Source organism: Lipotes vexillifer, unplaced genomic scaffold (genome assembly GCF_000442215.2).
Source record: "Lipotes vexillifer unplaced genomic scaffold, Lipotes_vexillifer_v1.1 scaffold907, whole genome shotgun sequence".
Taxonomy (NCBI): domain Eukaryota; kingdom Metazoa; phylum Chordata; class Mammalia; order Artiodactyla; family Lipotidae; genus Lipotes; species Lipotes vexillifer.
The window spans coordinates 117,068-140,085 of NW_006795956.1; the positions used below are offsets into that span (position 1 = coordinate 117,068).

At 42.9% G+C, this 23,018-nt stretch overlaps 1 protein-coding gene across 1 annotated transcript in view; it reads left to right on the forward strand.

Annotated features, from left to right (window-relative positions):
- The first annotated feature begins 2,875 nt into the window (after positions 1 to 2,875).
- GPD2 (glycerol-3-phosphate dehydrogenase 2) overlaps positions 2,876 to 23,018 on the forward strand; it is a 132,249-nt gene continuing 112,106 nt past the window's right edge. Inside the window, exon 1 of the mRNA XM_007467986.1 lies at positions 2,876 to 3,213. The gene's annotated coding sequence lies outside the window, so the exon portion shown is untranslated. The remainder of the gene's footprint in view (positions 3,214 to 23,018) is intronic.

Genomic DNA, 23,018 nt, shown 5'->3' on the forward strand with positions numbered 1-23,018 from the left:
TTCATCATTTGTAAAACAAAAGTCTGTGAGTTGATAACATGTATGGCCCCTTTCAATCCTTACATTCCATAATTTTATTATGAGCTTTGATAACCAATGAACACTCAGGGAAAATGTGTTCCTCTCTAGAAGTGGGTAGGGACTAAAGCAGTTGACCCTGGGCAGGTGGTAAATGGTCATAAAAGGTGAGTAATAGAATCACCAATGGAAGGTTCCCCATTTTGGGGAAATGTCACCCCCAGCAGTTGGGTTGAAGATGTCTAAGCGTCAGGGAACCTACTCTCCAGGCTTGGGAAGGGAAGAACTTCTCGCTTGTATTGTTACACTAGACTATAGAAAATAACCCAAATTTACCTGACAACACTACAAAAGCAAGATAAATTAATGGCAGGCGAATTTAGGCTTTGTTTACATAGGAATGAAGGAAAAGGGGAAAGCTTTTCAGATTTCGGTAGCCATGTGAGACTGAAAACCTAGGATAGAACTGAAGTTTCCATAGGCACATGAGAAAAGAGTTAGGTGGCACCAAGGTTATTTGACACCCTCAATCTGAAAGACAGTAAACACAGTTTCATTCCAAATGCTGAGTCATGCTTAAGACGACAAAGAGAAACACTTAAGACTCTTAACTTCTCTGAGGTACTTGTAGGGTCAGTAGATCGTTTTCTGCTAAAATAATTACTTCATGTTTTTAAATTTAGTTATGATAAGTGCTTCCCCTCCTACACCCTCACTCAGTTTTCTCCCTTTTTAGCCCTCAGCATGTTTGTTTGGTTTTATTTTAATTCCATGAGAAGCTGTAACAAGTGTATGTGTGTAGGGAACTTTTTTTCTTTTTAATATTGTTTGTGTATCTAGTGTAAAGTGTAATACTGAAGAGTAATTTCTAAATGAATGATTATTGCCCTCCTCCCCATAAAATTATCTTAACAATGAAAAGAAATTGCTTATCCATATGGGGAATTACATTACTGTTAGATACCTCAGTCAGCAACAAAATTCTTTCCGTGGAATTCTTATCATAATAAGCAAGACCCAGGGGCAGAGATAGAGAGGTGGAAAGCTACTTTAGGTACTCATAAATAGTAACCTAAGTTTTAAAGCATCATGTTCAAGGCTAAAAGGAAAAAATTATTTTTATACTTTATTCCTTCTAGAAGATACTGATGGAGTAAACACGGCATAGTTTTTGATTTTGTAAGTCTCTGTCGGTCTTAAAGCAGAAGGATCATAAACCTCTGCATTTTGAAATTATCTAGTGTATATATTGAAAAGTTAATTTTTTTACCACTTTTGCCTTGAATAAAAGTGGATGCCTAAGTTATGTTGAATAACTACAAATCAGCTATGTTTTTATGCAGTAATTGGAAGTAATTATTTTACAATGATTTCTAATTAAATTTTTTTTTCAAGGCTGTAGTTCAGATTAGATGTGTATGGAGCATGGGGAAGAGGAGGGCTGAGGTGGGTTGTTTAGAAAAAGAAGATCCAGAGTAAGCTGTATGCTTATCATGCATGTTAAGCTTTCTTATCTCTCCTCTCTTAACCCCTCCCCTACACACCTTTTTCATTTGATACCTTTCCTGAATTCCACCAATGCCTAGGGTCCTCCTGCTTTCCTTTGGTTGCTTTGTGCCCCAGCCTTGGCAAGTGAAAACATGTCCAGGGCTTCTGAGTTTTCTCACCTCAAAGTTCTCTACCTCCTCCCATGTCCTATTCCGTCAGGGTCTGACTTGGATTGGACCATCATGGATGGTCATGGGTTATTGATGAGAACTGAATCCCTGCTGGCTTGTTAGCTAGCAAGGTGACCAGGACTTGTGGGGAAAATAAACAGCAGACATAATAGGGCTCGGAACAAATTGTTCACCTGAGCATTCATTTCATATCAATGAACAATTATAGAACATCTATTATGTTATAGGGACTGTGCTAGGTACAAAAGTGAATATGTTGTCTCCATTTTCCAAGCACTGAACTGTCCTGGGAGAATCAGTGGGAAGAAAATCCAGGACTGGCACCTCAATTCTGCCAGATTATTCCTTTTCTATGCAACGTGTTGCTCTTCTAGACAAATGTTTAGGATTTGAAAAAATGTGAAAGCAATGGTCTATTAGAGGGGTTCTCAACCCTGCCTGGGTGCTCATGTGGATCATGGGGTGGGGGGAGGGTTTCAACAGTGGTTCCAAGCTGTAGTGTGCACCAGAATCACCTGAAGGGCTTGTTCAATCAGCTAGGTCCCTGGCCCCAGAGTTTAAGAATCAGGTAGTCTGGAGTGAAGCTGAGAATCTGCATGTCTATCAAGTTCTCTGGTGATTCTGGCTCCCCCAGCTACACTTTGAGACCCATAGTTTTAAAATATAAAGATTTCCAGGTTCCATCCACCGACTGACTCAACTGGTGTGGGGATGGGAACCTAGCATTGATCACTTAACAGCCCCCCACCCCCACCCCCGGCCCCAATCCCCCGCTGTTCCACTTCAGAGACTACCCATTGGATAGGCTGGTTTCCTGTTACTATGATGAGTTTGGGACCCAATAAAACTACATATTCCTCTGGGTCAATTATAATAATTATCTGGTATTTAAAGAAATTAGTAAGTGACAATAAATAATTGGCTGAAAAAGCCCCACCCCTGCGATTTTGTTTCAAACTAATTTGGCTGCCTTTTTTTGGAAGGCCTTTCCAACCCTTCCTTGGGTATTTTCCAATACCACGGTAGAAACGTTACGTGTAAAGCTCCCAGAGATCGTCAGAGGAAAGACCTTAAAGAAATGGGTCAATCTGAACCCCATCTGCGTCCTCCCTGGGCCCCCTTGGCCTCGCCTAGCACTTCTAGTGCCAACAAGTGAGCTGGGCATGCTCAGTGGGCAGGGTTGGTTCTGGGGGTGCAACTGGGAAGCTTGCTGCTCTGCTGCCCGGGCTCTCCCCTCCCCCCACCTGTAAGAGGCTGGGCCCGAGGAGCCCGTGCTCAGCATCCCACCCCCTGAAGCTTGGGCTTGGTCTTCCCTGCGGCTCTTGCTGACATTCAGGCAGGGGTCAGGCGGCCGGGCGCGCCTCCAGAGCGCGCGGGGGGAGCCCGGGCGAAGGCTTTGGGCTCTGACGGTGGGGTCCCAGGGGTCCGCCTGCCTCCCAGACGCGTTTCTAGGCCCAGGGAAGCCTGCCTGCCGAATAGGGGAAGCCAGATTCGGGGGCGGGTAACGAGAAATCAGGTAAGCCAGCCCCGCCGGCGTGCAGGCGGACGAGTGTCTCCTCTCTCTTGGGCAGGTGGCGAGGATGGCCCAAAAGACACCTCCGCCGTCTTCCCCCGGCCTAGCCCCGCTGAGGCTTCCCGGCCCGCCAGCCGGCTGGCGAGGCTGGGCGGAGGGCCTCGAGTGAGGCCGGGCGAGGACGCGGGCAGGACTTGGGGCCTGGGGCCAGGGCCACGCACACGCCGCGCCGCGGCCCATCCCCACGGGCCCCGCGCCCAGGTCTAGTCATGTTCATTTGGAGGCGGAGACCTCGCTCGTTCTCTGCCCGCTGGTTCGCAGCGCTTCCCCGCCTTCCCGGCCGGGTCCCCCGCCTCCACTTCCGCGCTTCCCCGCTGGGTCGGCGGAGCCTGGGCCCGAGGTATGCGGCTGGATGTGGCGGTCGCGCCGCCGGGGTCGACCCTCGGGGAGGGGAGCGGGAGGCGCGAGTTTCGGGGGAGGCGGGGGCGCGGCTGCTCTGGTGCGTCGGGTTACAGTCGCCCTGCTTGTTCGGGGTGAGTGACATCCACGCGCGCCTCGCTGCTAGTATACGGACCGAGGCGCTGATTCGGGGGAGGCAGAGACTCCGCCCAGGCCCGCGGAAACGGGTGCTTCTGCTCTCTCTCCCCTCGCGCGAGAGGATCAATCTAAGGTGTGTGCTTCCCGGGAGACCCCCGTGCCCCCGCCCCCTGGGTTCTGGGCCGGGGGGTGGTCCCTCTCGGACCGGATGGAGTCCGGTGTTGGGGTGGGTGGTGGCAGAATCTGGGGAAAGATTTAGAACAGAACGTGGGCTCATTCTTACCGGGAGCGGGGCGGTGGGGTGGAATCCTTTTGCCTCCTTGGTTAAGTGGCAGGACTTTGGGGTGAGGGTTGATGTCTAAATGAAAGTTTGCTGCAAACTTTTGGCTTGTGGATGCCGCTCGTCTGAAAAGGACTGTTGCTGCCTTCTGAAGCAAGGGAGGGAAAGATTCTAGAAGGGGACTGAGGCTTCTTTGAGATCTTAGCTGCTGGAGTGTGACAGTTTTAGGAGGAAGTGGAAGGTGTACCCTGATGAACTTAAAACAGACCCTACTCCCCACGTAGTAACTTATGCGTCAAAAATAGACTTGAAGCGTGCTTTGGTAGGAACGTATAGCCCTGGGAATGAAGGGCTGATCTGGAGCCCTTGACCTCTAGACTGCCTTCCATCTTCTTCGGGGGAGCATTCACTCTGGGAACTGCCCTCCTCAGGAGTTCCAAAGTTTACACATGCAAGTTCTCTTAGTGACGGGGCCAACCCAAATTACGCAACACTATAAATATCATGGAAAAGGGTGGGGACAGCTATAGAAATAGCTGACAACTAATTTAGTCAACTTTTATACTTGTATAAATAGGTATGGGATGGAAAAGTAGGTTCCACTGAGTCCTCATTGCTTAAAACAAAACAATTTTGCATACATTCCCAAGTTTAATAGATGTGAAGTTTTGGAGTGTGGAGGGTAATGGGAACTGCCACACGGGGGCCAGGCACTTCCTGGTAGCTACTGACCACTCTATTCTCTGAGTGCCAGAGTTCTTGCTGGCCATGGACCGAGTGCTCGATACCATTGCTCAACAGATACCATGTGCAGCCTGGGGAACCTTATGATGAAGATGTTGGAACCCTCCTGTGTTTCTGATAGGGGGATTATGTCAAGTTACAACACTCCCTTGATTTTTCGAAATCAACTCGTCAAATGATGCAGCGGTACCTTAGTAACAATGGATAAAGATGGAATTTGGGGTTTGATAACCAGCATTGTTGGAGCTGTCCATTCTGATATCTCACATAGTCACTTTATTTTATAGACATTCTGAGCAGCATTAATACTCTGCTTCCTTCTCTCTCCCTCTGATTTATTAAAAGACGCAATGGCTTAGCTCAGTAATTGACAAGAGGGCCAATCGTCAATGCCTCGCCTCTTGTTTTTGTAACTATTTAATTTCAGAGATGTTTAGAAATATTTGACTATCACTGTACATAAGTCATATTGGTGAATAATTATAACTCTCAAATTATCCCGTTTGCTATTAGTTTCTGCTTTCATTACTAGAATGTACGTTCTGTGAGAGGGCATGGGCTGCCTCACACACTTTTGTATTTCCAGTATCTAGAGTGGTGACTAGTTTGTGATAAATGTTTTCTCAATGAGTGACTAAACTGTGGGACAAACTCTAGCTGGATGTAGTGGGGGAAGAAAACCCGAGATTTTGGCTTTAGGGAAACTATTCAACCTCACTGGGCCTCAGTTGTCTCACTGACAAAATGTAGATAATAATATATGATATAACACGTAAAATCACTAGTGATGTTCCTTTCAGGTAGTAGACTTCAAAATATTACTTTCTTCTTTCTTATATATTTTAATTTTTATATTAAAAAAGGGAAGACTTGGGGAAAGAATGCAGATAGTTGGATAATTTAGCTCTTGCATGTTGTGAATGAATTATCCAGGTTTTTTCCCCGTTAATTTGGTGTGTGTGATAGAAGGAAGGGGGAGGGGGAAGTTAGTGGCAGCTATGGTTATTAGAGACAGGAAACAATTTCCAGATCATTATCTAATTTCTCCTCTTTAGTTTTTTAGTGTGATGAAGTTTCTGCTCAGGTTTTCCAGAACTTGATTTTTTTTCTACTTGTCAGCAACCAGACTCACTAGGTTGTCCTACGTACAGAAACAACACTTTAGAAAGAGCATTAGGAATCAAATATCTGTAACACTTGACTTCTTAAATGAAATTTTCTGTAGTCTTGTGCAGCATTATATAGTAACAAGATAAAGAAAAATATGGTTATCCTGCTCTTGAGAAGGTTAGAGTTCATTTAACAAGGTAGAACGTATAGATGTTGAGCAGTTACAGACCAGCGTAAGATCTTCCATAGTCCGGTACCCAATGGTTATGGAAGGGAGAGGTTAACATGTGCTCAAGTAGCTGGAGACAATTTTGTGGTGAAGAGAATATCACTTCAGCAACAGAGAGACTTAAAGTTTCCTGAAGATTACAGCAGATCATTTTTGTTTCAAGAATGTTTGCTGTTTTGTACTTCAGTGTATTAAAAAGCCAAACAATCGTATACTTTCAAAAGTAAACTTTCTATGGAAAAGCATATTAGAAACCTACAATACAATTCTGTACATGAACTAAATGATACTTTTCACTGTGTCTCTGAAGTTTTAAAACCCAGGATTGGGGTTAAAAATTATAACTTTTCATTCTTGCCACTTTTAACACCCTTGCTTAAAACAAAGTGTCAGATGGCCTGCCTTTTACACTCTCCAGTTGTATATAATAGGATATTGTTTTCATCTGAAGTTTCTGGGGGAAAATTACTAGTCATTAAGTTTGGGATCCCCACAACTGGCTAATTTTAGACGCTGTTATAAAAGTGGTTTTAGATGCTCTTCAAAATACTCAGAAAATTCCATCAGGATTCATCACCTTTGAGATAAGAAGGCAACTTAATAAAAGGGTGTGTTGTATATTTCCTTGTTTTAGAATTGTTGACATGATGGGGGAAAGAAATGTAGTGGGGGGAGAGATGATCAGATTCAACTGCACGTGAGAAAAACAAGGGCCAACGTGGCTACAAGCCAGGAAATGTCGAACAACTTTAGACCTCTTCCTGTATTACCTGACCAGGGATTGATCTCAGGAGCATTTTAGGAAAAGGAAGCTTGAGGAGCTAATGGTTTGAATACCTGAGGATGTTGAGGTAATGACTGTGGTCAGAGTTTGTCTAGAACTCTAATTTTGTGTCCTGACGTGAATGTGACCATTTTTGTTTGTTTGTTTTGGGTTTTTTCCCCCTTGTTTCCCAGGATTTTCACCTTTTTTTTGGCAGTTCTTACTAGTTCTTTGGGTTAAATATTTCTTCCTATATCGTATCTGTGTTCTTATTTCCCATTTTTCAGTTGAAAATTGTCTGTTGATTCTTTTAAAATAAGGTTCCTGATTTGTGCAGCAGACAAAACATTGTTTCTGATTTTAATTACGTCAAGCTCTGGTTCTGTTAGTTCACTAAAATTAGTGGGAAAAAAATTAACTAATAGAAAATGGTGCCCTCCTAAGTAAAAATTTATTGTGACAAAATGTATTAACAAAACTCGAAAGCGTTACTTGGGGATATCTTTTACTTTTTCTGGCAAAATGAAATGATTACTAGTGTACTTTATTCTGTAGCAGTCAGATACTGTTAAAGTGTGAGCAATGACTGTTTCATTTAGATTTTTCTAGCCTCAGATTCTTTAAATAGTGATATATCCTCTATGGAATTTCATATTTGATTATCCACCTATATCCTTCAAACCCCACACATTGTAACAGAGAGGCTGTTTTCTGAAAATGAGATTTCTAGAAGCTGCTACTGTCAAATGACACGGTCTTCGAGTATGACTCGCTGACACACACTTAGAAAGCTTTACTACTTACCTCATATGCACCAGCGACCACTAAGTCTGGTTGGTTATTCACACTAGGAACAAAAGTTGATGTTCAAGGTAAACATTTTAGGAAAATTTTCACTGGGATTTTATGAGTTTCAATAAAACACAATGAATTTCTACCTGTATTTGAAAAGTGATGAAAATAGTACGGCTCAGAGTACTAGGTTCTCAAAAGTCGTTTTCCTTTGGTTTAAACTGAAGAAAGAAAGGATGTTTTGTTTCGCTGCAGTAATATCAGTACTGCTTTGATCATGTCACTCTTTGTTCCACCCTTCCGTGGGTCACTCTGCCCTATTGCATTAAATTCTAAATATTTATCTTTGAATTCCTGGACGTTTCCGGTCTTGCCCCAATATTAAACTTCTGCCCTTTTCTTTCTCGTGATCCAGTCCAACTGGACTACGTGAAATTCTCTAGATCTGTTTTATTCCTACTGCTGCCCCTGTGCTAATGTTCTTCCTTCTACTTTACCTCTTTAAAATCCTACCAATCCTTGAATGTCCCGACCACAGGCTACCAGTTTTCTGATGCTTTCCTTCACTTACCCCAGTCAGAAGTGTATTGTACATTTCCTAAACTCTTCAACTACTCTTTTTATGCCACTCATAAGTATCTCATTTACCCCTCTGTATGGTCGTTATTTGAAAACATGCATAATTTCCTTTTCTGCAGAAGATCATGCAGAGCAAGCACTGGATCTTACACAATTTTATAGACCTCATGTGCCCAACCCAACTCCCTGCATGTGGGGACACCTAGTAAATAGTTGTTGAATGAATGATTGACTCATAATTCGCTCATCCCTTAATTACCAAGAATAAGTGATAGAAATGGTTGGGGTGTGATTGGACAGCAGGTAACACACAGACAGATGCATTTCAGATAATCAGTTAAACTGAATCTTTATCTTTTTTCAGGCCTCCCTTTCTTATATCTAACGGTATTTGTTTTAGGAGGAGGAAAGGAAATTGCTGCAGTTGAACCAAAGTTAAAAAAGCAATCTGTGAAGAAAACCAGTGGAGGAATCTGCAAATGAGGTCATTTAAGATCGGCTAAGGAGTCACCTTTGTCAGGGCTCTTAGGGCTCCCTTCTCTTCACTAACTTCTCCGTTTTTCCCCCACCTGCCTACCGAATCCAATCTCTTAAGAAAGAATCCAGAAAATTAATTCATAACAAGATAACTGATAAAATTAGCTTGTCGCTATGTCAGAGGTCTCTGGATTCTAACGAGACAAAACCTTAGGGACCATTTATGTAGGCTAAGTAGAAGGAGCTTTGGGGGTAAGCAAGTGTTTACTTCTGTGCATCCCTGAAGTCACATTATAGCCACCTGCCTGTGGCTTTGGTCAGCCTCTGCACCTGCCAATTTTTTCCTCAGTAAAATAAGGTGGCAGAACTGTGTGAATTTGAAGCCATAAAAGCGGGAGGTGTTTTATTGCTCTTGTCGTGTCTTGCAAGGGGAAGCCAGTCATGGTCAGTGGGCTCTGTTCACCTCTGAACCTGGCCTAACTTTTCCTCTTACTTCCCCGAGTTTGGGATGTCCTTTCTCTCAGTCTCTCCAGATGTGGCATTCACTTGGGAGGATGCTGCATTCCCTGCTTCTCCCTCCTGGCTTGTGCTCATAGGATCTGTTACAACAAATATCCTTTCACTTCTCTCTTTCTTTATGTTGCCCTTTTCCCCTATCCCAACCCACCATTAAGTACCTGGGATATTTATCTAAAAAATATATATTCACAAAATTTTAAATAGGAAGGGGGTTAAAGATCTAACCCAACACTGTCTTTTTATTATTGATAATAAATAATAATGATAAGTATCATTTAGAGCAATCACCTTTTTCTAGGCCCTGTGCTACGCACTTTGCACACATTATTTCATATATCGACAGCGAACCCTGTTATATCAGTGAGGAAACCGGGTTCCAAAGAACGTAAGTGACTTACTCAAAGCCACAGTTATGTTCCAGTATGACAGAAACTCCCTTTTTTTTTTTTTTTTTTGCTACTTTGGATTCCCCTGCTCGACTCATTGAACTTTGCCTTTTTTAATACTTCACTTCCTGAATCCTGGTGCTGTGGGTCAACAGTTTCTACCAGTGATGCTGAATTTGTTCAGACATTGAATGCATAGCACAGTATGCCTGCCTGAAACAATATCCTTTTTTTTTCTTGTTTTCCATGTTTTTCTTTATTTTTTTAATTTATTATTTTTATTGGAGTAAAATTGCTTCACAATGTTGTTAGTTTCTGCTGTACAGTGAAGTGAATCAGCTATATGTGTACATATATATCCCCTCCCTCTTGGACCTCCCTCCCCACCCCCTGCCCATCCCACCCATCTAGGTCATCCCAGAGCACCGAGCTGAGCTCCCTGTGCTCTACAGCCGGTTCCCACTAGCTATCTGTTTTACACATGGTAGTGTATTTATGTCAAACTTAATCTCCCAGTTCATCCCACCCTCCCCTTCCCCACCGTGTCCACATGTCTGTTCTCTACGTCTGTGTTTCTATTCCTGCCCTGCAAATAGGTTCATCTGTACCATTTTTCTAGATTGCACATATATGAATTAATATTCAAAAAGACACATGTACCCCAATGTTCATTGCAGCACTGTTTACAGTAGCCAGGACATGGAAACAACCTAAATGTCCATCGACAGATGAATGGATAAAGAAGATGTGGTACATATATATAATGGAATATTTCCCAGACATAAAAAGAAATGAAATTGGGTCATTTGTAGAGATGTGGATGGACCTAGAGTCTGTCGTACAGAGTGAAGTAAGTCAGAAAGAGAAAAACAGTATTTCTTTTGATTTGACTTATAGGAACCATGACATTGTTAAAATCCTCTTTAGTCTTAATGATTGTGGAAACAACCTGCAACTTGGTATCAATCTGCATTTTCCACTCCTACACCTGGGTTTGTGAATGCTGGTGGGAAAATGAACACCATCATGCAAACTGGAGGCACCTACAAATTTATGTTCTCCAGCTTTAGCCACAGGGCAGTTCTTTTATCTTTGCCTGTTTCTAGACAGCATCTTTTCTTGTTTCTCCCTGTAGTTTTTCCAAACCTTCCGCATTTTCTTTGAGCCTTTTATCCCACTGTGCGTATCTTTACCAGAAGATGATCGTTAGTGGTTAGAGCAGACTAAACTGTTCTAACAGAAAGATCTGAAAATAGATAAAAGCACAAACACAACAGATGTTTATTTCTTGATCATGTCCTAGTCTTGGTTGGTGGGTGGCTTTCCTCTAATTGATGACTCAGGCATCCTGGAACCTTTCATTTTCTGATTCTGCCATCCCTTAGGACTTTGTTTTCAAGCGTCTTCAGCTTCTCTGAAAGAGAAGAAGCATATCCACTTTCTAAATACTTAGTCTTGAAGTGAATGTAACAGTTCCACTCACAATAGCATCAGCCAGAAATCAGGTGCGCAGTCACACCTATCAACAAGGGGAGATTGGAAAGTCTAGTCTGGCTGGGAGAGGAAGAGATTATGGGTTTTTGGTGAAGAGTTAGCTATACCTTTCACAGTGTCCTTGCCTCCTGTTATACTGAGAAAACAGAGATATCATGTCAATATTTTGATATCTTAATATTTTGTTCTCCTTTCCACATCTTCCCTGTATCTGAATATATTAACTGCATCATTAACTACCAACTTAGAGGTAGAGTTATCCAGAGTTTATGCTTTCCCCAGTACTCTAAATCCCCCATTTCTTCAGCTAGCTTACTATATGAAGTTTCTCCATGTTCACCTGCATTTTAAATATTTACAAGAATGTTCAAGATTCTCCCATCACAATAACAAACAAGACCAAAACCCAAAACTATTCCTCCTCTCTTCACTCCCTTCTAGCTACATGCTCATTCTCTCCTTTCTTTCAAGCTACACTTCCTGAAAGTATTTTATATGTTGTTTTTCTACTTCATTACCTTCCATTCACCCCGCAACTGTTGAAAATTTGGCTTCTACCTTAGATGAATCTGTTCTTTTTATGATTATTGGTTTCTCCCCGACTGGCAAATCCATAGGAGCTTATTGCTTGAAATTTCTGTGATTCTGCTGATTCCCTCCTTTGTGAAATTGAACTTTCACCAGGCTACCATGACACTTCATTCTTCTTTTGGACTACTACTCATGGATCTCTTTGCAGATTCTTCCCCTTGATGTTGTAGCTCCCAGGGTCTGTTCTTAGTTCACTGTCTTCTCATTGTAGATGTTCTCTGTACCATCAAGTACATCTATATCTTTGATTTCGTTGATTTCAAATCAACATCCCCAACCAGACCTCTTCCTTGATTTCAGACTCAGTGGATATTTTCACAGTCAAGACAGGACTCAAAATCCCCCTCCCTGCCCCCATGAGGCTTTTCCTCTCATTGAAGAGCACCACCATCCTTTCTCCCACCTGTATCATCCACTCATTTGTTAAGTTCCTCAGTCACCTAATATGTTCTAGGCATTTTTTACAAATTAAAATTATAGTGGTGTACAAAACAGATACAGTCTCTTCTCCTGTAGCACTTACATTGTCAGGGAGGGGGAAAGTTTCCCCTCTACCTGTCTTGAGTTCCTGTGGCTGGATTAGTAACAAAATTGACATAAGACATTAACAGGAGAAAAACAGATTTTAATTCATGCACTCAGAGGTCTCACTGAAATGGGACATAAGAAGTGGCCAAAGCAGGCAGCTTTTATATTTTTAGACAAAGAAACAATAAATTTGTGAGGAATTGACAGGACAAAGAAATTTAGGTTTTGGTGCTCAATTAGTAAGGAGCCTAACCAGAGTGTGGGCTTGAAGAAGTAAGCAGGTTTGTTTATATAGGCATCTCTGCCCAGATTCCCTATCTCTGGCCTAAAGGGTGTCCTACTTCCAGATTCAGGGAGTGTACCTTTCACATGAGAGGTTTATTTCTTACTTTCAGGGAGACAGAAAGGAGAGTCAGACTGTCCCTCTTGCATTCACCATTTCTTAAGGAACTTGAATCCAAAATAATCAATATACCATTGTGCATATTTTGGGGTGGCCTGCCCTGAGCCCTAGCAACATTCTGGGGGGTGCAGGGAAGAAATAATAATGATTAAATAAAGATGAGATGTATGAGCTGATGAGAGCTGTGATTAGCTTGGATTTGGATGGTTTGGGAAGGCCTCTCTGAGGAGCTGACATTTGAGCTGGATCCTGAGTGAGCAGAAGCTAGCTGTACAGAGATGAGCAAAGCATTCCAGGCAGAGGAGACAGCTGGTGCCAAAACCCTAATTGTATTCTTGATGAATCTGATGGGCAGAAGAAGGTAAATAAACCCAGAACTTCGCGAGAGGCAGAGGTATCTGTATTAGTTTCCCGTGGCTGTTAAACAAATGACCGGAAGCTTGGTGCCTTAAAACAACAGAAATGTATTCTCTCTTCGTTCAGGAGGCCGGAAGTCCAAAAGCAGTATCACTGGGCCAAAATCAAGGTGTTGGCAGGCCATGCTCCCTTCTGAGGCTCCAGGGGAGAATCTGTTCCTTGTTTCTTTCAGCTGCCAGTGGCTCCCGGCATTCATCAGGTTTCGGCTGCTTCACTCCAGTCTTCGCCTCTGTGGTCACATTGCCGCCTTCTCTTCTGTGTGTGTCAAATCTCCCTTTTGCTTCCCTCTTATGAAGATACATGTGATTGCATGTGGGGCTCACTCTGATAATTCAGGATAATCTCTCCACTCAAGATCCTTTACTTAATCACATTTGCAAAGTCTTTTCTTTTTTGATTGTTGTTGTGTAAGATAACACTCATGGGTACCAGGATTTAGGATGTGGATATCTTTACACTGCCACTACTCAACCTACCGTAGTGTCCAAGAGAACCTTTAAAAAGTAGGCAAGGGCCAGATCCTATAGAGCTGTACAAGCCAGGATAAGGCATTTAGATTTCTTTCTGAGGTTATATAAGCCATTGGAGGATTATGTGCTGGTAAATGAAATGGTTTGGTTTTGCTATGACATAGTGTCTCTCAACTTTTTTTTTTTCTATTATGTCTTTCCAAGAAGAAAAATTGAGTTGAAATTAATTAATTAAAATTTTAAATTAATATTTCCCTAGCAAGAATGTATTCCTTAAATATAAAAACTAAGATTTTGTTGGGTAGAGATGAGCTTTGGAGGACCACAGCTCATTATAATATGTAAGATTTTTCACCGTTCTGCCCCAAGAACCAACTTTGTCCCCTTGTGAGTGTTGCTGTTCCCATTGAGCCTGTGTGCTATCAAAGGCTGATCTGGCTACACAAAGTGGACTGGATTGTGGTAAGTGGGGGAGGGAAGATTGGATGCAGGATTCCAGTTGAGAGTCTATTTTAGTTGCCCAACTAAGGAATTATAGTTGTATGGACGAGCAGGTGTTAAAGATGGAAAGAAGTGGATGGATTTAGGATTTGTTTTTGCAACCAAGTGAGTTGACTGAACTTTCTGATAGATTCATTCTCTGGGGAGAGGAAACAAGAATTGAGACAAAGGCTTACACTTTTTACTTGAGCAGCTGGGCCATAAACTGAGAAGAGGAGAATTGGGAGAGAAGCAATTCACGTACTTGAAGGAAGAAGTAAAATGTTCTGTTTTGGCTGTGCTAAGTTTGAGGTGCTTCTGAGACATTCCTTTGGAGATGTCAGTTAGACAATTGGATAAATGGAGTCTGGAGATTCTGCGAGGGGTTTTGGCTGAAGATATGGAGCTAGAAGTTACTTGCATATAGTTGTATTTGATACTGGATGGAATTACCTATGGAGAGTGTGTAGATAGAGAAGTGGGCCATTGGAGCACTGTATTATGCAGAAGAGAAGGAGTTGCCAGTGGGGTAGGAGGGAAACCAGGAGAGTGTGGTATCCCTGAAGTTAAGAATTCAAAGTGTTTTTAAAAGGAGACATTAAAATGTTTTTAAAAGCTTATTGGGTTGAGTTGTGGAAGTAGAGACAGTGCTTAGAGACAATTCTTTCAAGTAATTGTGTCATGAAGAGAGGCTGAGAAATGGGTTTCTTAGAACCAGAGAGTGATAGAATGAGTTTAAGTAGAGAGGAAATGATGGAATGGTTAACTAGAGAGGAAAAACTGATGAGGGCAGGAGAGAGTGATGGATAACCCTTGGAATACAATTCTTGAAGAGGCAAGAAGGGAGATTTAGGGACAGATGAAGAGGTTGGTCTTCACTAGGATCAGGAACATTTCATTCATAGTAAAAGGAAGCTCTGCAGAGAGAATGGGCACAGAGCTGATAGGTCATGGTTTGGGTGGTGGGAAGATAGAGTTCTTATCTCATCGCTCTCCTTTCCCAATGACGTGTGATGATGTTGGGGTAGGATGGAGTGAAACAGGTTTGGGAAAAGAGGAGATTTGAATTGGCTATTTTGAAACACCCTGGAAAATGTAATAGGATTGCTGGTCAATGTGGATTGCCCATTAGAGACTTGTAGCCATGAATTTAATTGAGGCTAGTTGTGGATGTGGTTCTTTCTTCAGGCAGTTTCTTAGCTGTTTAGGTAGAGGTGTGGAGCAGGCAGATAGCTGGGCTTAATCAACTTGAGTATTTTCCAGCTAAGTAAGAAGAGGAAGAGAGGACCAAGGGCGTTAAGGGTGCTTTTTGCAAAGGAGAGTTTACAGTGATGGACCTTGACCACAAGCTGGACAAAAAGGGAAGTGCACGTGTAACTGATAGTGTGGAAATTGCCAATGGATTGGGAAACCAGATAATGCCAAGAAGATGCTGGAATGGAAACACCAGAGTAGATGAGCTGGAAAAAGAGAAGGTGTTGTTCACATGTAAGGTGCTTGAAGCTGAAGTCCCAGAGCTGGTGCAAGTAATCATAATGCTAAATCAGAGGTCATGACAATGAGGGCAGGTGGCTGAGGCAGGGGCAAAGAGAAGACCATCAGAGGTGAGGTGCTTTAGGAACTGGGGCCTCCATGTGGATGTAGAAGAAAGCAGAAGTGAAGACAGTTATGAGTTTGGAAAGGGAAACAGCCAGGTGCTTAGATCATCAGCGAATGAGAGGAAACAGCAGTAGATGGGTAGGTGACAGCAAGAAGGGGTGATGGGTGGTAAGTATAATGACATGAACTTCAAAACAGGTAAGATTTTTGACAAACAACCCAATCCAAAAATGGGCAGAAGACCTAAATAGACATTTCTCCAAAGAAGACATACAGATGGCCAAGAAGCACGTGAAAAACTGCTCAACATCACTAATTATTAGAGAAATGCAAATCAAAACTACAATGAGGTATCACCTCACACCAGTTAGAATGGGCATCCTCAGAAAATCTATAAACAACAGATGCTGGAGAGGGTGTGGAGAAAAGGGAACCCTCTTGCACTGTTGGTGGGAATGTGAGTTGATACAGCCACTCTGGAGAACAATATGGAGGTTCCTTAAAAAATGAAAAATAGAATTACCATATGATGCAGCAATCCCACTACTGGGCATATACCCAGAGAAAACCATAATTCAAAAAGACACGTGCACCCCAGTGTTCATTGCAGCACTATTTACAATAGCTAGGTCATGGAAGCAACCTAAATGCCCATCGACAGACAAATGGATAAAGAAGATGTGGTACATATATACAATGGAATATTACTCAGCCATAAAAAGGAACGAAACTGGGTCATTTGTTGAGACGTCGATGGATCTAGAGACTGTCATACAGAGTGAAGTAAGTCAGAAAGAGAAAAACAAATATCGTATATTAACGCATGTATGTGGAACCTAGAAAAATGGTACAGATGAACCGGTTTGCAGGGCAGAAATTGAGACACAGATGTAGAGAACAAACTTATGGACACCAAGGGAGGAAAGCAGTGGAGGTGGTGGTGTTGGTGGTGTGATGAATTGGGAGATTGGGATTGACATGTATACACTGTGTATAAAATTGATGACTAATAAGAACCTGCTGTATAAAAATAAAATAAAATAAAATTCAAAAAAAAAACAAACAGGTAAGATTTTTGAAAGAGGATGGAGGAGAAATTGGAAGGTGAAATGAGACACTTAATGATCTCCAGGCTGGGGGATTTGCAGAATAGAAGCAGGTGTTTAACTCAAAGTAGTTACAACTGAAATGGAGTGGGTACTGCAGATACAGACCTTTAGTCTGGGGTAGGGTACTGGAGCCTTTTGTGAAGCTAGACATTAACTCTTTAATCACTTAATCACTTAATCATAGGAAGGTCCTAGGAAAGGGGCTAGTCATCACCTGGTTCAGAGATGTTTTGATATTTTAGCAACTGGTACAGCCATCCCTGTTTATCCTGGCTAAACGCTGGACTTAAATGTGAGAGTATAAACAACCTCCCTTTAATGGGGTGCTGTGAAAACAGTGTAGGTAGGTTTCAGCCTTCAAAATTCAGATGAAATCTTGCTTTCTCCATGTTTTCAGGGTATTGCCTGATGAAAGGAACATCTAGAGAAGAAAAGGGTAGATTTTGAGTTCTAGAGGGCTTAACTGGGAAGGAGAGAGGTCTGAGAAGGTGAGAAATGGGGCAGGTTGGGCTTCTGGTGATGACTGAGGTAAAGAGGATTGTGCAGCATGCTAGGATTAGTCCTGTGATGTCCTGGGGGGAGCTGGTTGCAGACATCTGGCAGCTCCTGTTGATGTGGTGGCCAAGGGTGAGCAAAAGCCTCCTCAGAGTACCTGTAGCCCTAGGGCATCTCCTGATGGCTTGGTGGCCAACTGGAGTATAAAGGCCTCCTTGGGGACTGCTCTCAAGTGGCCAGGAGCGCCAGGTGCTCTGAGGGCCTCTTTCTCAGCCACAATGGTGGTGCAACCCCTGGGGGAGGTGCTTTCTCCTATTTGGCAGAAGCTAAGGAGTGCTGCTTCTGGGGACCATCATCAGAGTCAAACGTATTTAGCCTGTGTGCTCTGCACTCTTGTTACCGTCATTGGCTTAGTATGGACCCTTAGGAGTTTGTGCTGGAATGTTTACAACCAGTCTCCTGATTTCCCTTCTCCCAGATGCGTGTCCTTTTAATTTATCTCCCAGCACTGCTTCTGGTAGTGGGGAGTGGGGAGGATGGCCTTTAAATTCACATGTGTCTATCCATCCTACTAGGAATGTTGTAAGGATTAATATAACGTGTATCAACCGACTAGCACAGTCCTTGTAACACAGTGTGTAGCCAACAAATATGCTTAAAAGCTTTCTTTGGTGATCCATTGCTTACTGAAGAAAGACCAAAATCCTTTGATTGGCACATAAGATCTCCAGAGATTTTACCCTTGCTTGCCTGTTCAGTCTCCTCACCTCCTCACTTATAACTATTGCATACCATCCTGTTTTCTAGACATACATATTACACCCCCTTGTTCTTGAAAATGCAATATTCATTCATACAGTCATGTCTTTGCTCATGTTCACTTGGATCTGCTGAACCTTCAACATTTGATTAATTATTGCTTTCTCTACAAATCTGCCCTGATGATGTTTCCTGCCTCCCCTTAATTAACCCCATGGGTAAATTACTCCCTCAGCCCCTAGTCCAAACCTTATTAGTATCACGCATATTTGTTTTAGAATCTTCTTCTCCAAGTTGTGACTTCCTGAAAGACAGAAACTATAAATTATTCTCATTTGTTTACTCACAGTCTTAACACAGTAGGTGCTGAATGAGTATGTTGAATAAAGGAAAACTCAATACATATCTAAGTTTACATATTGCCTCTCTGTTATAAAATATAAACTATATTTTGTGTACCATCTGTTTCTTTTTTTTTGTGTGGTACGCGGGCCTCTCACTGCTGTGGCCTCTCCCGTTGCGGAGCACAGGCTCCGGACGCGCAGGCTCAGCGGCCATGGCTCACGGGCCCAGCTGCTCCGCGGCATGTGGGATCTTCCCGGACTGGGGCATGAACCCGCGTCCCCTGCATCGGCAGGCGGACTCTCAACCACTGTGCCACCAGGGAAGCCCCCATCTTTTCCTTTAATAGTGGAGGCAAATTTTCTGATGAAGCAGAGGACGAAGCAGAGGAAAACTGGTGACCATGTAGTTAGTGACCAGGCAGACTTAGTCCTGTGTTCTTTTTCTTTTACGGAGTGACTTTTATTTGAGTTATCCAGTGATTTTGTTCACCATCGTCATTGCTTTATGTTGAGTTGTAATCATTAACTTTTGCAGTTATACCCCCAAAGAACCTCAGACAAATGTGGGTTTCTGGTATTGGTTCGGTATGCTTGACCGGGTGGTTTCCAGTGCCCGCTTACAATTGCAGGATTGGTGTGTGGAGTCTTTGGGAACCTTGGTCAAGATGTTCAGTTCCTTTTAGGTCTCTTCAGACCTTGGTTCCCTTGATCCTATGAACTGATTAATTATATTTAACAAAGAATTGAGGGCTTCCCTGGTGGCGCAGTGGTTGAGAATCTGCCTGCCGATGCAGGGGACACGGGTTCGAGCCCTGGTCTGGGAAGATCCCACATGCCGCGGGGCAACTGGGCCCGTGAGCCACAACTACTGAGCATGCGCGTCTGGAGCCTGTGCTCCGCAACAAGAGAGGCCGCGATAGTGAGAGGTCCGCGCACCGCGATGAAGAGTGGCCCCCGCTTGCCGCAACTAGAGGAAGCCCTCGCACAGAAACGAAGACCCAACACAGCAAAAATTAATTAGTTAATTAATAAACTCCTACCGCCAACATCTTCTAAAAAAAAAAAGAATTGAGATAATGTAAATCAGACATCAGCAATCAGAATCTAGTCAGAAAAGGGTGGGAAGAGCAAATGTGAGCTGAGGTGGCAGGAGTGAGTCACTTCTTGTTGTCAGTGGACTATGAGTGGCGGTAAGAGGGCAAAGGTGGGTTGTGGGGTGATGGAGGCGTCTGTGGGGAGTGGGCGGGATTGTGTGGACATGGGTAAAGGTGGTTTGGAGGATACAATAGACTGTTGGCTAGTGGTTGGCATGCATTGAATGAATGGCCAAACAAGACTCTTTGGGTGCTTAAATGACTCTTGTTCCTAGGTTCTTGCTGTGCAGTTAGAGTCATGGTGTATGTTTTTACATCTTGGGATAAGGGCATGGTCCTAAGAAGGGACACATTCTTGAGAAATATCTCAGTTTCTTTAAAAATACATTGACTCATAGAGTTGACTGTTTTGGTAGCATTTTGTTTTTATATTAGTATTTTTTTTCCAAGGTAGAGGGTGTTCAAGGTTTGTGATAGAGCCAGAAAGCAATTCCTCACCCTCTCTGAACTAACAATAAATACCAGGAAATATTCTGAATAGAGGACAAAAAACCACTCTTATGGGTCAAAGTTTTCCCAGTGACTTGGGTTAACTCAGGACACAAACCTTAGATCAAGCCTCTTACAGAGACGGTTTTAAATCCGCCGACTAATTGAGCTACTGGAGATAGACTGTAAACATTGGATTCCATGCGCTCAGAGTCTAACCTGAAACAAAAGAGCCTGCTGCGTCCTGTGACCTCTGGAACAGCTAACCTGTGGCCTGGAGTCAGATCTGTGTTAGATGCTGGGCTTTACAGCGTTTTTATTTATTTGTTTTATTATTATTATTTTTTAAAGACGATGTTGGGGTAGGAGTTTATTAATTAATTAATTTATTTTTGCTGTGTTGGGTCTTCGTTTCTGTGCGAGGGCTTTCTCTAGTTGCGGCGAGTGGGGTTCACTCTTCATCACGGTGCGCGGGCCTCTCACTGTCGCGGCCTCTATTGTTGCGGAGCACAAGCTCCAGACGCGCAGGCTCAGTAGCTGTGGCTCACGGGCCTAGTTGCTCTGCGGCATGTGGGATCCTCCCAGACCAGGGCTCGAACCTGTGTCCCCTGCATTAGCAGGCAGATTCTCAACCACTGCGCCACCAGGGAAGCCCAGGGTTTTTATTTTTGATAGAATGCTCCACAAATAATGGTATCCATTCTATGGAAAAGATGTTTATTTGGGGGAGAGATGCTAGAGAAATGCTGGAGAGACCTGCCTACTATATTTTTTTTTCAAGGGAAATGACTGACAGGATTCATTTCCCCAACCTGGGAGTCTTAAGTGCACTTGCTTGGTCAGAGCCAAGTGCTGCTTGGGCTAAAGCTAGGTTACGGCTGCCTTTGTTCTCTCTAACCACAATCTGTATCGCCCTGTTTAGCACTGCATGTGTGGGGACCCATTGCAGGTTACCTATGAGTAATGGGAGTTGTTGACAGCAGACATACTTCTACGCTTCATCTACATTATCTCAAATTTTCAATGTAAGCTGCGAAACAGATGAGGTTTTATGCATGAGAAGACGAAAGCTCACAGTCAGTCACACAGCAAGTAAGTGACTGAGTTGGAATTCAGTCCAGGGGGGATCCCTGATGACCTCTACACTGGCTATCTCCTGCAGAGAATGTTCTGTTGACTGGTCAGTGGTGTGGTTTGAATATGCCAAGGACAGCACCCTATGACAGAAGGATCCCAGTTATGCCTAGTGGAGTAGCTGTGTTCCTGCGTGTAAGCACTGAATTGTCACGGGGCAGGGAAAGGGAGAGAGTGTTGGCCTCTGTCTAGGATGGTCTGTGCTTTCACCGTGTACCTGTGGCTTCCTTCAGGGCTGGCACCGTGGAGGGGTCCCCTGGGTGTGTTGTTGGCTGAAGAGTTTCTATGTTTATGGAATTGAATCCTGGGGAACACTAAATGCCAGTAAGTTCGATCAGGTTTGCAGTCACTGGTTTGATGAGTTGTTGGGATTTCTGATGTTATGTTAAACTTTAAATCCCTGAGACGATGTAATATGAAATAACTAGAAATTCAAGACTAGTTTAGGGGTAGTTTAACTCAGGCTTAAATAGTTATTGTGTCAGATGCTCGAGGCAAATTCATCCCAGTTAGGGTAGAGACTGTTCTTCAGAATAAGGTAGATAATTCTGTGACATTTTCTAGTTCTTGTTCCAAGAGTCCTAATAAATTCTAAAGGCAAAATATCCTTTTCCTTCTCTGTGTGGGTCTTTTACTCTATCTAGTTCATGAAAGATGAGAAAAGTTGTGTAACAGGAAAATCACTCAAGTAGTGGTCAAATGATATGGGATTTAGTCAAATGTCAGCCATCTATCTGCACGGTGCTCTTTAGAGGTCTTTTTTTTTTTCTCTCTCTCTTTTCTCTCACTCACACATACACACACATAGATTGGTTTTTTTTTTTTTTCTTATTACAAGAATAACATGTGATCATTTTAGAAATTTAAAGATACACACAAGGAAGATAATAAAAATGACTTTCAACCTTACTATTCAAAGATGAGATTTTAAATATTTTTGGGTATGTCCTTCTAGCCTTTATGTGTGTGTGTGTGTGTGTGTGTGTGTGTGTGTATGCACATATACTTTAAAACAGAAACACACACATACCATTTTATCTACTTTTGTTCTCTTCATAATTAATTTTCTATTGCCCATTACCCCATCTCTATCCAGAGTATAATTAACCCAGAAAGAATTAATTCCTAAGCAGTCAAGAAATTCTAGAATGTGTAACTTACTTAAGGCTGTCCGCTTATTTCTAGATATTTATAATTATTACCAGCATAAAAATGTTGCTTTTTCAAGTCAGAGTGGAGTAAGAGGACGGCAGTCATTTTGGCCTGGTGAGTGACCTACCCTTGTGGTCCAGTTTGGATGGGGAAAATGGCAGGAGACTCTGGAGAGCAGAAAGCCAAGCTTATGGGGTCTAGCAATGCATGAAAAAGGAAATGTCTAGATGATCTCAATCTTTTATGTGAGGAATCTGAAGTCCAGAAAACTCAGGTGGCTTTGTTGAGGCTGAGATTGTCGCAGGGTGGGGGTCTGGCTCCAGTTGCTGACTGCCTGTCCTGTGATCGCTGCAGAGCCTCAAGATACAGCCTGAAAAACAAACCACGCTCTTGCTGCTGCCAAACTAATGACCAAGGGAGTAGGCACAAGTGCACTGGGTGAGGTCATGCCTGAAGGTCGCTGCGTGGATGTTGGAACCTGGCATTTTGACAGGAGTCCTTTTAGAAATACCATTTTGTAAGTCATTTTTTTAAGTCCTGACGACCTCGTGGTAAAATCACAGGCTCAACTATGGGCTAATTTTTTTGGATTAACTTGGGGTCTCACTTAACATTATCTCAAAATTTATGTTTGAGAAGAGGCTGTTGAGTATAAATTGCTAATGTGCTCTGCTGATTTCCATCAGCTATGTGATTTGACTGACAACAGTGCGAGCCTAGCCCACTGGGGTCTGGTGAATTACATCTGCTCAGCCAGAGTGTTTCTTGAGCTGGAATTGAAATGCATGGCCCTTTAGTTTCCAATGTGATGCCAACACTCAGGCAATTGACTTT